Source organism: Salvelinus sp. IW2-2015, linkage group LG14 (assembly GCF_002910315.2).
Source record: "Salvelinus sp. IW2-2015 linkage group LG14, ASM291031v2, whole genome shotgun sequence".
NCBI classification, from domain to species: domain Eukaryota; kingdom Metazoa; phylum Chordata; class Actinopteri; order Salmoniformes; family Salmonidae; genus Salvelinus; species Salvelinus sp. IW2-2015.
The window spans coordinates 34,158,580-34,170,951 of record NC_036854.1 but is presented as its reverse complement, the minus strand read 5'-3'; the positions used below and the strand labels follow the sequence as shown (position 1 = coordinate 34,170,951).

At 43.6% G+C, this 12,372-nt stretch overlaps 1 pseudogene; it reads right to left on the bottom strand.

The window, feature by feature from the left end:
- Positions 1 to 2,847: 2,847 nt before the first annotated feature.
- LOC111972929 (E3 ubiquitin-protein ligase MARCHF6-like) overlaps positions 2,848 to 12,372 on the bottom strand; it is a 44,011-nt pseudogene continuing 34,486 nt past the window's right edge.

Sequence of the window (12,372 nt, the reverse complement as noted above, 5' to 3'; positions counted from 1 at the left end):
ACTATACCAACACTCCCACACACATTAGTAGTTATTGTAGGGTCGCTTATGTCAAACTATCTTTCACACCTCGTTGATTTATGAGGGGGGCGGGACTTCAAACTAGGATGTGAATATCACACCCACGTGACTTCACACCAGGGTGTAAATATCACACCCACGTGACTTCACACCAGGGTGTAAATATCACACCCACGTGACTTCACACCAGGGTGTAAATATCACACCCACCGTTCTGAGTGAAAATTGTCAAAGACTCCAGCCATCCTAGTCATGGACTGTTCTCCCTGCTACTACACTGCAAGTGGTACCGGAGCGCCAAGTCTAGGTCCAAGAGGCTTCTAAACAGCTTCTACCCCCAAGCCATAAGACTCCTGAACATCTAGTCAAACGGCTACCCAGACTATTCGCATTGCCCCACCCTCCCCTCCACTGCCACTCTCTGTTGTCATCTATGCATAGTCACTTTAATTACCTCTACCTACATGTATATGGTACCTCAATTAACCGGTGCCCCCGCACATTGACTCTTACCGGCACCCCCCTGAATATATTGTTATTTTTTACTGCTGCTCTTTAATTACTTGTTACTTTTATCTCTTATTCTTATCCATATTTTTTGAAACTGTACTGTTGGTTATGGGCTTGTAAGTAAGCATTTCACTGTATTCGGCGCATGTGACTAATTTATTTGATACAGTATGTACGTACTTACCAGTTCAAACCATGTATGGCCAAGACTCACAGTTGGAGACACCTAAGGCCCGCTGCTCCCGAGTCTGTACGGGAGCAACGATAGGACAAGACTGTAACTACCAATTGGATATCATGAAAAAGGGATAAAAAATTATGAATATGAAAACTATATGGCAGTGTTGGGACGTAGTGAACTAAATATATTTCAACTAGTAAGTGAACTACATTTTGCAGTAGCTTGGTGATAGTTGAACTAAATTCAAACATTTGTAGTGTTTTCAGTAGTTCATTACTTGTTTGCCATGTAGCTTACTACAGCAGCTACAAACAACTTTTTGGGCAAAATTAAAATATGGGTGAAGTAGGCAAGAATTTCCTTTCTTTTTCAGGCATCCGACCTACCAAATTCTCACTTGAAACATCGTTTAGTGTTTAATAGGATAAATTAAACCTCTGACTACAGAGTGATCTTGTCTTGCAATTAGTATTCTATGACATTTCAGATTATATTATAATTTTTCACAAAAAAGTTTGGAGTCAACACTTTTTTTTATAAGTAGCTTTAGTTAAGTAAACTATATTTTTCTTAACGGTAACTTTAGCGTAGATTAACTTCCAGTGTGATGTAATTCGTCAACTATATTTTCAGAGTAGCTTCCCCAACACTGCTATATGTGTAACGATCTTCGTTGGGAGAAAGAGAGGAGGACCAAAGCGCAGCGTGGTAAGTGTTCATGATGAATATTTAATGGATCAAACTGAACACTGAAATACAAAACAATAAAGTGAACGAACGAAAACCGAAACAGCTCCGTGTGGACCACACAGACACAGAAAACAACCACCCACAAAACACAATAGAAAACAGGCTCCCTAAATATGGTTCCCAATCAGAGACAACGACTAACACCTGCCTCTGATTGAGAACCATATCAGACCAAAAGAAAAACCCAACATAGAAAAACAAACATAGATAACCCACCCAACTCACGCCCTGACCATACTAAAACAAAGAAATAACAAAATAACTCAGGTCAGAACGTGACAATATGGCCACCAGTTACTATTCAGTTGCGATTGAATGGACCCCCAGGTAGCATGCTCTTGTTTGAATGCATAAACCACCTCAAAGTAATTATGCATAGAAATTACTTCCCCGTTCTTTCACTTTCAGATTCACAGATGGGACAGCTACAGTGATTTCAACCGTGACCACAAAGAGTATTTTCCAATTGAAAATAAAGGCAAATTGGTTATTTATTGGTCCTTGGTTTACACCGGTTGTATCAACTATACGTGACAAATAGGTCTAAACTTTGATTAGTGTGGGAATGTGTGTCTGCTGTCTAGCGTGCACACAGCTGTCACCTGATGACTGTCTTTTTCGAGAACCTCACCATGAACAGCGGCGGTCGCGTGCGACTTGAACTCCCGCACCTCTATGATAAAATCTTTAACCACCGCCGCCGAGGGTTCTGCTTCGAGAATAACGGGCTGTTCTCCTGGCTCTTGTCAGAAATGGGATTCGATGTAACCATCCTAGCGGGAGAGGTGAGAAACACCATCACATGGCGATACGGCAGAACCCCAGAAGCAGGGCCACAGAGTATACAGGATCAGACAGGAGGGAGAGATACCCCAGAAGCAGGGCCACAGAGTATACAGGATCAGACAGGAGGGAGAGATGCTGGATACAAGACACAGAGCAGACTTCATAGAGAAGTGTGGCTACCATCAGAGCTCCATCTTCTGTAAGTCTCTCTGCTCCATCCTGAAGCCCAACAGGAGGCTCACCTACATGGGCCAGACTCATTACCACCCAGTTCCCCTCAGAGGAAGAACAGAACTAAAACAACCAGAGAGCTGACAGATGAGATACCTGACATACTAAAGGAGAAGTTTGGAAATGTACTGGAATCTCCACTTATCCCAAAAGATGAAGCTATCACACCACCCCCATTACGTAAAAACTTTTTTTTAATGTACAATTTTATAACATGACAATCAACAGGACACAAACAGGAGGCAAATTGTCAGTTTGATTTCATAAATACACTTTAAGATGTACAATGGTGATTGCATTAAATCAAGTCTTTTACGTTTCAGACAACCGAGTCTGCGTCCAAAGTATTTACACATGTACAATTCTCAGGTTGCACTTAACCAAAGCAAGGCATGAACACCACAGAGAACGAGAGAGAACACGAGAAGGGTCGTTTCCAAAAGCGTTGACCTCACACAAACATGACTACTCTGGAATATGGTTAGGGGGCGGGACAGAGCTGGCTCCCCTCGCCTTGCGCTCATAGTTGACAAGCCGCTGGCCAACCAGGTACCTGCAGGAAGGCAGAGAGGGAACAGGGGAGAAAAGAGTCATGTCAATCACAATACTAGAGCACTTACATAGTTTGTTTGTGTGTCAGCAGCTGATCAAGACCTTGAATAGTTAAATCAGGTGTGGTAGTGCTTGGCCGAAACAAAACCCTGCATACTCTGAAGCTCCGCAGGACCAGGGTTGTACTATCCCTGAATGAACAGGCCAGATACAGTGGGGAGAACAAGTATTTGATAACCTGCAAAATCGGCAGTGTTTCTTACTTACAAAGCATGTAGAGGTCTGTAATTTTTTATCATAGGTACACTTCAACTGTGAGAGACGGAATCTAAAACAAAAATCCAGAAAATCACATTGTATGATTTTTAAGTAATTAATTTGCATTTTATTGCATGACATAAGTATTTGATACATCAGAAAAGCAGAACTTTAAATTTGTACAGAAACCTTTGTTTGCAATTACAGAGATCATACGTTCCTGTAGTTCTTGACCAGGTTTGCACACCACTGCAGCAGGGATTTTGGCCCACTCCTCCATACAAACCTTCTCCAGATCCTTCAGGTTTTGGGGCTGTCGCTGGGCAATACGGACTTTCAGCTCCCTCCAAAGATTTGCTATTGGTTCAAGTCTGGAACTGGCTAGGCCACTCCAGGACCTTGAATGCTTCTTATGGAGCCACTCCTTAGTTGCCCTGGCTGTGTTTTCGGGTTATTGTCATGCTGGAAGACCCAGCCACGACCCATCTTCAATGCTCTTACTGAGGGAAGGAGGTTGTTGGCCAAGATCTCGCGATACATGGCGCCATCATCCTCCCCTCAATACGGTGCAGTCGTCCTGTCACTTTGCAGAAAAGCACCCCAAAAATGATGTTTCCACCTCCATACTTCACGGTTGGGAGTGTGTTCTCTGGGTTGTACTCATCCTTCTTCTTCTTCCTCCAAACACGGCGATGTGAGTTTAGACCAAAAAGCTATATTTTGTCTCATCAGACCACATGACCTTCTCCCATTCCTCCTCTGGATCATCCAGATGGTCATTGGCAAACTTCAGACGGGCCGGACATGCGCTGGCTTGAGCAGGGGGACCTTGCGTGCACTGCAGGATTTTAATCTATGACGGCGTAGTGTGTTACTAATGGTTTCTTTGAGACTGTGTCCCAGCTCTCTTTCAGGTCATTGACCAGCTCCTGCTGTAGTTCTGGCTGATCCCTCACCTTCCTCATGATCATTATGCCCCACGAGGTGAGATCTTGCATGGAACCCCAGACCGAGGGTGATTGACCGTCATCTTGAACTTCTTCCATTTTCAATAATTGCGCCAACAGTTTTTGCCTTCTCACCAAGCTGCTTGCCTATTGTCCTGTAGCCCATCCCAGCCTTGTGCAGGTCTACAATTTTAGCCCTGGTGTCCTTACACAGCTCTCTGGTCTTGGCCATTGTGGAGAGGTTGGAGTCTGTTGATTGAGTGTTTGGACAGGTGTCTTTTATACAGGTAACGAGTTCAAACAGGTGCAGTTAATACAGTAATAAGTGGAGAACAGGAGGGCTTCTTAAAAGAAAAACTAACAGTGTCTGGAAGCCGGAATCTTACTGTTGGTAAGTGATCAAATACTTATGTCATGCAATAAAATGCAAATTAATTACTTAAAAATCAACAATGTGATTTTCTGGATTTTTGTTTTAGATTCCGTCTCTCACAGTTGAAGTTGTACCTATGATAAAAATTACAGACCTCTACATGCTTGTAAGTAGGAAAACCTGCAAAATCGGCAGTGTATCAAAATACTTGTTCTCCCCACTGTATGGAGATATGGTGGGTGGTTACTTGTCGTTCTTGATGTGTTCGTAAAGGCGTTTGAACTGTCGTATCTGGAAGGAGAGGATGCCAATGATGACACCACCATCAGGAGGAATGGGATCCTCCTCGTATCAGAATCTGCATCTCCGGAGTCACACCTACACACCAGGAGGGGTACAGTGTTATTAGCACCGCGCGCGCACGCACACACACACACACACACACACACACACACCACACACACACACACACACACACACACACACACACACACACACACACACACACACACCACACACACACACACACACACACACCACACACACACACACACACACCACACACACGACACCACACCACACACACACACACACACACACACACACACACACGACTGACCTACGGTAGGTACGACACCGGCTGCTATGATGTAGGGGACACACAGGGACAGCAGCAGCACTGAGATGACAGGGGCAGCCAGCTTACGGATAATGAAATGGAGGTCAATGTTCCTGATGCCGTTAGCATACACCTGACAGGAGGAGAGGTGGCAATGTTATCCCTCACTGGTCACTTTACACAGTATCAAAAGGTTAAAAGCTATATTGATCATGTAGAGGGAATGGACATGTCTCATTGGTTTCCACAGGTTCAATTACAGTCACAATGTAAGCAGGGTAAACAGTGTGAGATTGAGAATTCTAATTCTATTAGGTTAAGACATGTTGTCTTTTTTAGAAACTCAGTCTGGCTTACAGATTACTCTTAAATTGTAAATGGTAGAATGCATCAACAGTTTTCCTCGTCATGTCAGTCATTGCATACCTTAGAGCTATTTATAACTTGTCAGAAATGCCCAGATCAACTAGCCCATGTCAGCTAATGTTTTTTAGCCCATAGATTTTGTTGTAATGTTTAGGTCACTCAGATATCATATGAATAGACATTAGACATGTCAAAGTGTATAGAACTGGAAGAAAATTACCTTTAAAACAGCAAAATGTTCTCTGCACCCCATGACAAAATGTTTAGAATTGCAGGAAATAAGCTTTTTCTCTCTGCCAACAAGAGTGGTGTGAACAGTTTGAGTCATGAACAGTGCTTGTGCCCATAGAAATAGATGTGGCACGGGATGTTCCCCAATGCTGGAAGGAACGCCAGGGTTAAGGAATAATGACGTGGTGTAAGGTAACACACCTGTTCTATGACAGACTTCAGCCACCACTGGGGACCCATGAGGGTGATGGCAGCGATGATTTTGGCATGGAGCACACCCAGAGCCCAGTCCTACACACACACACACACACACACACACACAGGGTACAATGAGTCTTACGGTTTAAAATACAGTGATCACTACTATTACATTCTAGCTCTCTAACACACTCAGTACCTGCCAGGGGTAGAAGAGAGGTGTCTGGTCCAGAGGAACGCGTAGCGGAGCAACGATGACCAGCTCAAACAGCAGGCCCAGCAGTAGAGGAATAACACCTGCCACCAGCAATGCTACTACCAGGGTCTTCAGAATCTACATAAACCCACACACAAAATTAAAGGCACGAGATGATCGGATGTTGAAATATTACATAAAGTATCTTGGCCTTGGACACACAACCACGTAAAGGTATCCATCCAGCCACCTTCATAACTAGTACAGCCTACCATATCTTTGTCCACATACAGTTCCACCAGAGAGTAGGTCTTACCATGAGGGTCCACTCCTGGACTTTGATCATGATGATGGTGCGTCCCTGGGGCATCCAGGCCAACAGCACAGTGGCACCGCGGATGGACAGCCAGCACACGTACAGACCACACGCTGCTGTATACAGCTCATGGATCTTAGAACTACCCGTCCAGAACGACATCAGCCAACGGCCCGCAAAAACTACAGTACACAGATAGGCTTCAGCTACTTATGAAACAGATATACAGTGCATTTGGAAAGTATTCAGACCCCTTGACTTTTCACATTTTGTTACGTTACAGCCTTATTCTAAAATGGTATAAATGTGTTTTTTCCCCTCATCAATCTGCACACAATACCCAAAAATGACAAAGCAAAAAATATATATATATGAAATATCACATTTACATAAGTATTCAGACCCTTTACTCAGTACTTTGTTGAAGTACCTTTGGCAGCGATTACAGCCTCGAGTCTTCTTGGGTATGACGCTACAAGCTTGGTACACCTGTATTTGAGGAGTTTCTCCCATTCTTCTCTGCAGATCCTCTCAAGACATGTCAGGTTGGATGGGGAATGTCGCTGCACAGCTATTTTCAGGTCTCTCCAGAGATGTTCGATCGGGTTCAAGTCTGGGCTCTGGCTGGGCCACTCAAGGACATTCAGAGACTTGTCCCGAAGCCACTCCTGCGTTATCTTGGCTGTGTGCTTAGGGTCGTTGTCCTGTTGGAAGGTGAACATTTGCCCCAGTGAGGTCCTGAGCACTCTGGAGCAGGTTTTCATCAATGATCTCTCTGTACTTTGCTCCATTCATCTTTGTCTTGACCTGACTAGTCATCCAGTCTCTGCCGCTGAAAAACATCCCCACAGCACGATGCTGCCACCACGCTTCACCGTAGGGATGATGCCAGGTTTCCTCCAGACGTGACGCTTGGCATTCAGGCCAAACAGTACAGGCTTGGTTTCATCAGACCAGAGAAACATGTTTCTCATGGTCTGAGAATCTTTAGGTGGTGTTTGTCAAACTTCAAGCGGGCTGTCATGTGCCTTTTACTGAGGAGTGGCTTCAGTCTGGCCACTCTATCATAAATTCCTGATTGGTAGCGTGCTGCAGAGATGGTTGTCCTCCTGGAAAGTTCTCCCATCTCCACAGAGGAACTCTAGAGCTCTGTCAGAGTGACCATCGGGTTCTTGGTCACCTCCCTGACCAAGCCCCTTCTCCCTCGATTGCTCAGTTCGGCCGGGCAGCCAGCTCTACGAAGTCTTGGTGTTCTTGGGGATCTTCAATGCTGCAGAAATGTTTTGGTACCCTTCCCCAGATCTGTGCCTCGACACAATCCCGTCTTATAGTTCTACGTCGACCTCATAGCTTGGTTTTTGTTCTGACATGCACTGTCAACTGTGGGACCTTATATAGACAGGTGTGTGCTTTTCCAAATCATGTCCAATCAATTTAAATTTACCACAGGTGGAATCCAATCAAGTTGTAAACATCTCAAGGATGATCAATGGAAACAGGATGCACCTGAGCTCAATTTCGTGTCTCATAGCAAAGGATCTGAATGTTTATGTAAATAAGGTCTGTTTTTTATTTTTAATACAATTGCTAACATTTCTAAAAAACGTTTCGCTTTCTCATTATGGGGTAGTGTGTGTAGATTGATGGGGAAGAAAATGTATTTAATACATTTTAGAATAAGGCTGTAATGTTACAAAATGTGGAAAAAGTCAAGGGGTCTGAATACTTACCGAATGACCGATCATGTAAATATTTCTTCTAGACATTCAGGGTAGAAAAAAGGTATACAATACATTTCCTACAGCTAGAGATGAATCAATTATACACATTTTATTTAAATTAAGAAACATGTCAAGTGTGGCAGCTAGCCTAGTGGTTAGGAGCGTTGGGCCAGTAACCGAAAGGTCGTTGGTTCGAATCCCCGAGCCGACTAGGTGAATAATCTGTCTATGTGCCCCTGAGAAAGGCACTTATCCCTAATTGCTCCTGTAAGTCGCTTTGGATAAGAGCGTCTGCTAAAAATGAAAAAAATGTATCAATAAATAATGGAGCGTGACCATGTCTCACCTGGTAACGTCAGACACACCAGGCTGGCCACCAGCAGAGTGACACACATAAAGCCTATCAGCAAGACGATCTACAGACAGGAGGAAAGAGACATATTATAGGGGGGGACTTTTCTTGAAGTGGTAGGGCTGGAAGCCTCTAGGTCCACCTGCTGTAATGTGTAGTGTAACTCACCCTAAAGGGGAAGCGTAGAGGGCGTTGGTAGGGTTGGAAGCCTATAGGTCCACCCTGCTGTAATATGGCCTGATGGGCTGCATGAAGCCCCTCCCCAACAACATGGGCGGGGTTGTTGTTATGGTGACCGGGAGCAGGGTTGTTGTTATGGTGACCGGGAGCAGGGTTGTTGTTGTTGTTGTTGTTGACAGGCTGGTTGGCCTCATTGTCTTCCTGTTCACCCAGCAGGTAAGAGTGGAGGTCTCTTGAAGGGGGGGAGGGAGGAGGACAAGAGAGGGAAATGAGGAGAGGGGTAGGAGTGGGGGGGGGGGGGGGCGACGACAGGAGTGTGGGAGGGGGAAGGAGGTAGAGAGAGTTAATAAATATATACTATACTGTTTGGGAGTGTGTGTATATAAGTGTGAATATGCAGGGCAGGGATCATCAACTATATTCAGCCGCTGGCCGATTCTTTCTTGAGCGGATGGTCAGGGTGCCAGAACATGTAGACTTCAAATTGACCACAAGAAGCCCAAACAGACATAATATTTTTCTAAAACATTATTTCAAACCTTACATTTGTATACGGTCACGGTGCCTTCGGAAAGTATTCAGACCCATTGAATTTTTCCACATTTTGTTACAGCCTTATTCTAAAATGTATATACAGTGGGGCAAAAAAGTATTTAGTCAGCCACCAATTGTGCAAGTTCTCCCACTTAAAAAGATGAGAGAGGCCTGTAATTTTCATCATAGGTACACTTCAACTATGACAGACAAAATGAGAAAAAAAAATCCAGAAAATCACATTGTAGGATTTTTAATGAATTTATTTGCAAATTATGGTGGAAAATAAGTATTTGGTCACCTACAAACAAGCAAGATTTCTGGCTCTCAACAGACCTGTAACTTCTTCTTTAAGAGGCTCCTCTGTCTCCACTCGTTACCTGTATTAATGGCACCTATTTTGAACTTGTTATCAGTATAAAAGACACCTGTCCACAACCTCAAACAGTCACACTCCAAACTCCACTATGGCCAAGACCAAAGAGCTGTCAAAGGACACCAGAAACAAAATTGTAGACCTGCACCAGGCTGGGAAGACTGAATCTGCAATAGATAAGCAGCTTGGTTTGAAGAAATCAACTGGGGGAGCAATTATTAGGAATGGAAGATATACAAGACCACTGATAATCTCCCTCGATCTGGGCTCCACGCAAGATCTCACCCGTGGGGTCAAAATGATCACAAGAACGGTGAGCAAAAATCCCAGAACCACACGGGGGGACCTAGTGAATGACCTGCAGAGAGCTGGGACCAAAGTAACAAAGCCTACCATCAGTAACACACTACTCCACCAGGGACTCAAATCCTGCAGTGCCAGACGTGTCCCCCTGCTTAAGCCAGTACATGTCCAGGCTCGTCTGAAGTTTGCTAGAGAGCATTTGGATGATCCAGGAGAAGATTGGGAGAATGTCATATGGTCAGATGAAACCAAAATAGAAACTTTTTGGTAAAAACTCAACTCGTCGTGTTTGGAGGACAAAGAATGCTGAGTTGCATCCAAAGAACACCATACCTACTGTGAAGCATGGGGGTGGAAACATCATGCTTTGGGGCTGTTTTTCTGCAAAGGGACCAGGACGACTGATCCGTGTAAAGGAAAGAATGAATGGTGCCATGTAACGTGAGATTTTGAGTGAAAACCTCCTTCCATCAGCAAGGGCATTGAAGATGAAACGTGGCTGGCTCTTTCAGCATGACAATGATCCCAAACACACCGCCCGGGCAACGAAGGAGTGGCTTCGTAAGAAGCATTTCAAGGTCCTGGAGTGGYCTAGCCAGTCTCCAGATCTCAACCCCATAGAAAATCTTTGGAGGGAGTTKAAAGTCCGTGTTGCCCAGCAACAGCCCCAAAACATCACTGCTCTAGAGGAGATCTGCATGGAGGAATGGGCCAAAATACCAGCAACAGTGTGTGAACACCTTGTGAAGACTTACAGAAAACGTTTGACCTCTGTCATTGCCAACAAAGGGTATATAACATAGTATTGAGAAACTTTTGTTATTGACCAAATACTTATTTTCCACCATAATTTGCAAATAAATTCATAAAAAATCTTACAATGTGATTTTTCTGGATTTTTTATTTTTTTCCTCATTTTGTCTGTCATAGTTGAAGTGTACCTATGATGAAAATTACAGGCCTCTCTCATCTTTTTAAGTGGGAGAACTTGCACAATTGGTGGCTGACAATACTTTTTTTGCCCCACTGTATATATTTTTTTTATTTTTTTATTTTTTTTTAAATGTCCGCATCAATCTACACACGATACCCCATAATGACAAAGCAAAATCAGGTTTAGGCATTTCTGCTAATTAGTCMMAAAAAAWTTTTTTTAATGAAATATTACATTAACATAGGTTTTCAGATACTTTACTCAGTACTTTATTGAAGCACCTTTGGCAGCAATTCGTTTTCATACATATAAACCTTCGGCAGGCCAACAAGTTCAATCTTGATTTTATCAGACCAGAGAATCTTGTTTCTCATGTTCTGAGAGTCTTTAGGTGTCTTTTGGCAAACTCCAAGCGGGCTGTCATGTGCCTTTTACTGAGGAGTGGCTTCAGTCTGGCCACTCTACCATAAAGGCCTGATTGGTGGAGTGCTGCAGAGATGGTTGTCCTTCTGGAAGGTTCTCCCATCTCCACAGAGGAACCCTAGAGCTCTGTCAGAGTGACCATGGGGCAGTGGTGTAAAAAGTACCCAATTGTCATACTTGAGTAAAAGTAAAGATACCTTAATAGAAAGTCACCCAGTAAAATACTACTTGAGTAAAAGTCTAAAAGTATTTGGTTTTAAATATACTTAAGTATCAAAAGTAAAAGTATGAATCATTTCTTAAATTCCTTATATTAAGCAAACCAGTAGGCACAATCTTTTATTTTATTTACTGATAGCCAGGGGCACACTCCAACACTCAGACATAATTTACAAACAAAGCATGTGTTTAGTGAGTCCGCTAGATCAGAGGCAGTCGGGATGACCAGGGATGTCCTCTTGATAAGTGTGTGAATTGGACCATGTTCTGTCCTGCTGAGCATTAAAAATGTAACGACTACTTTTGGGTGTCAGGGAAAATGTATGGACAAAAAAGTACATAATTTTCTTTAGGAATGTAGTAAAGTAAAAGTAAAAGTTGTCCAAAATATTAATAGTAAAGTAGAGTACAGATAGCCAAGTAGTACTTTATTTTTACTTAAGTACTTTACACCACTGCCATCGGGTTCTTGGTCACCTCCCTGACCAAGGCCCTTCTCCCCAGATTGCTCAGTTTGGCCGGGGCGGTCAGCTCTAGGAAGAGTCTTGGTGGTTCCAAACTTCTTCCACTTAAGAATGATGGAGGCCACTGTGTTCTTGGGGACCTTCAATGCTGCAGAAATGTTTTGGTACCCTTCCCCAACGGGGACGATGAAAGTAGAGTACAGATAGCCAATAGTACTTTTATTTTACTTAAGTACTTTCCCCACTGCCATCGGGTTCTTGGTCACCTCCCTGACCAAGGCCCTTCCCCAGATTGCTCAGTTTGCCGGGGCGGTCAGCTCTAGGAAGAGTC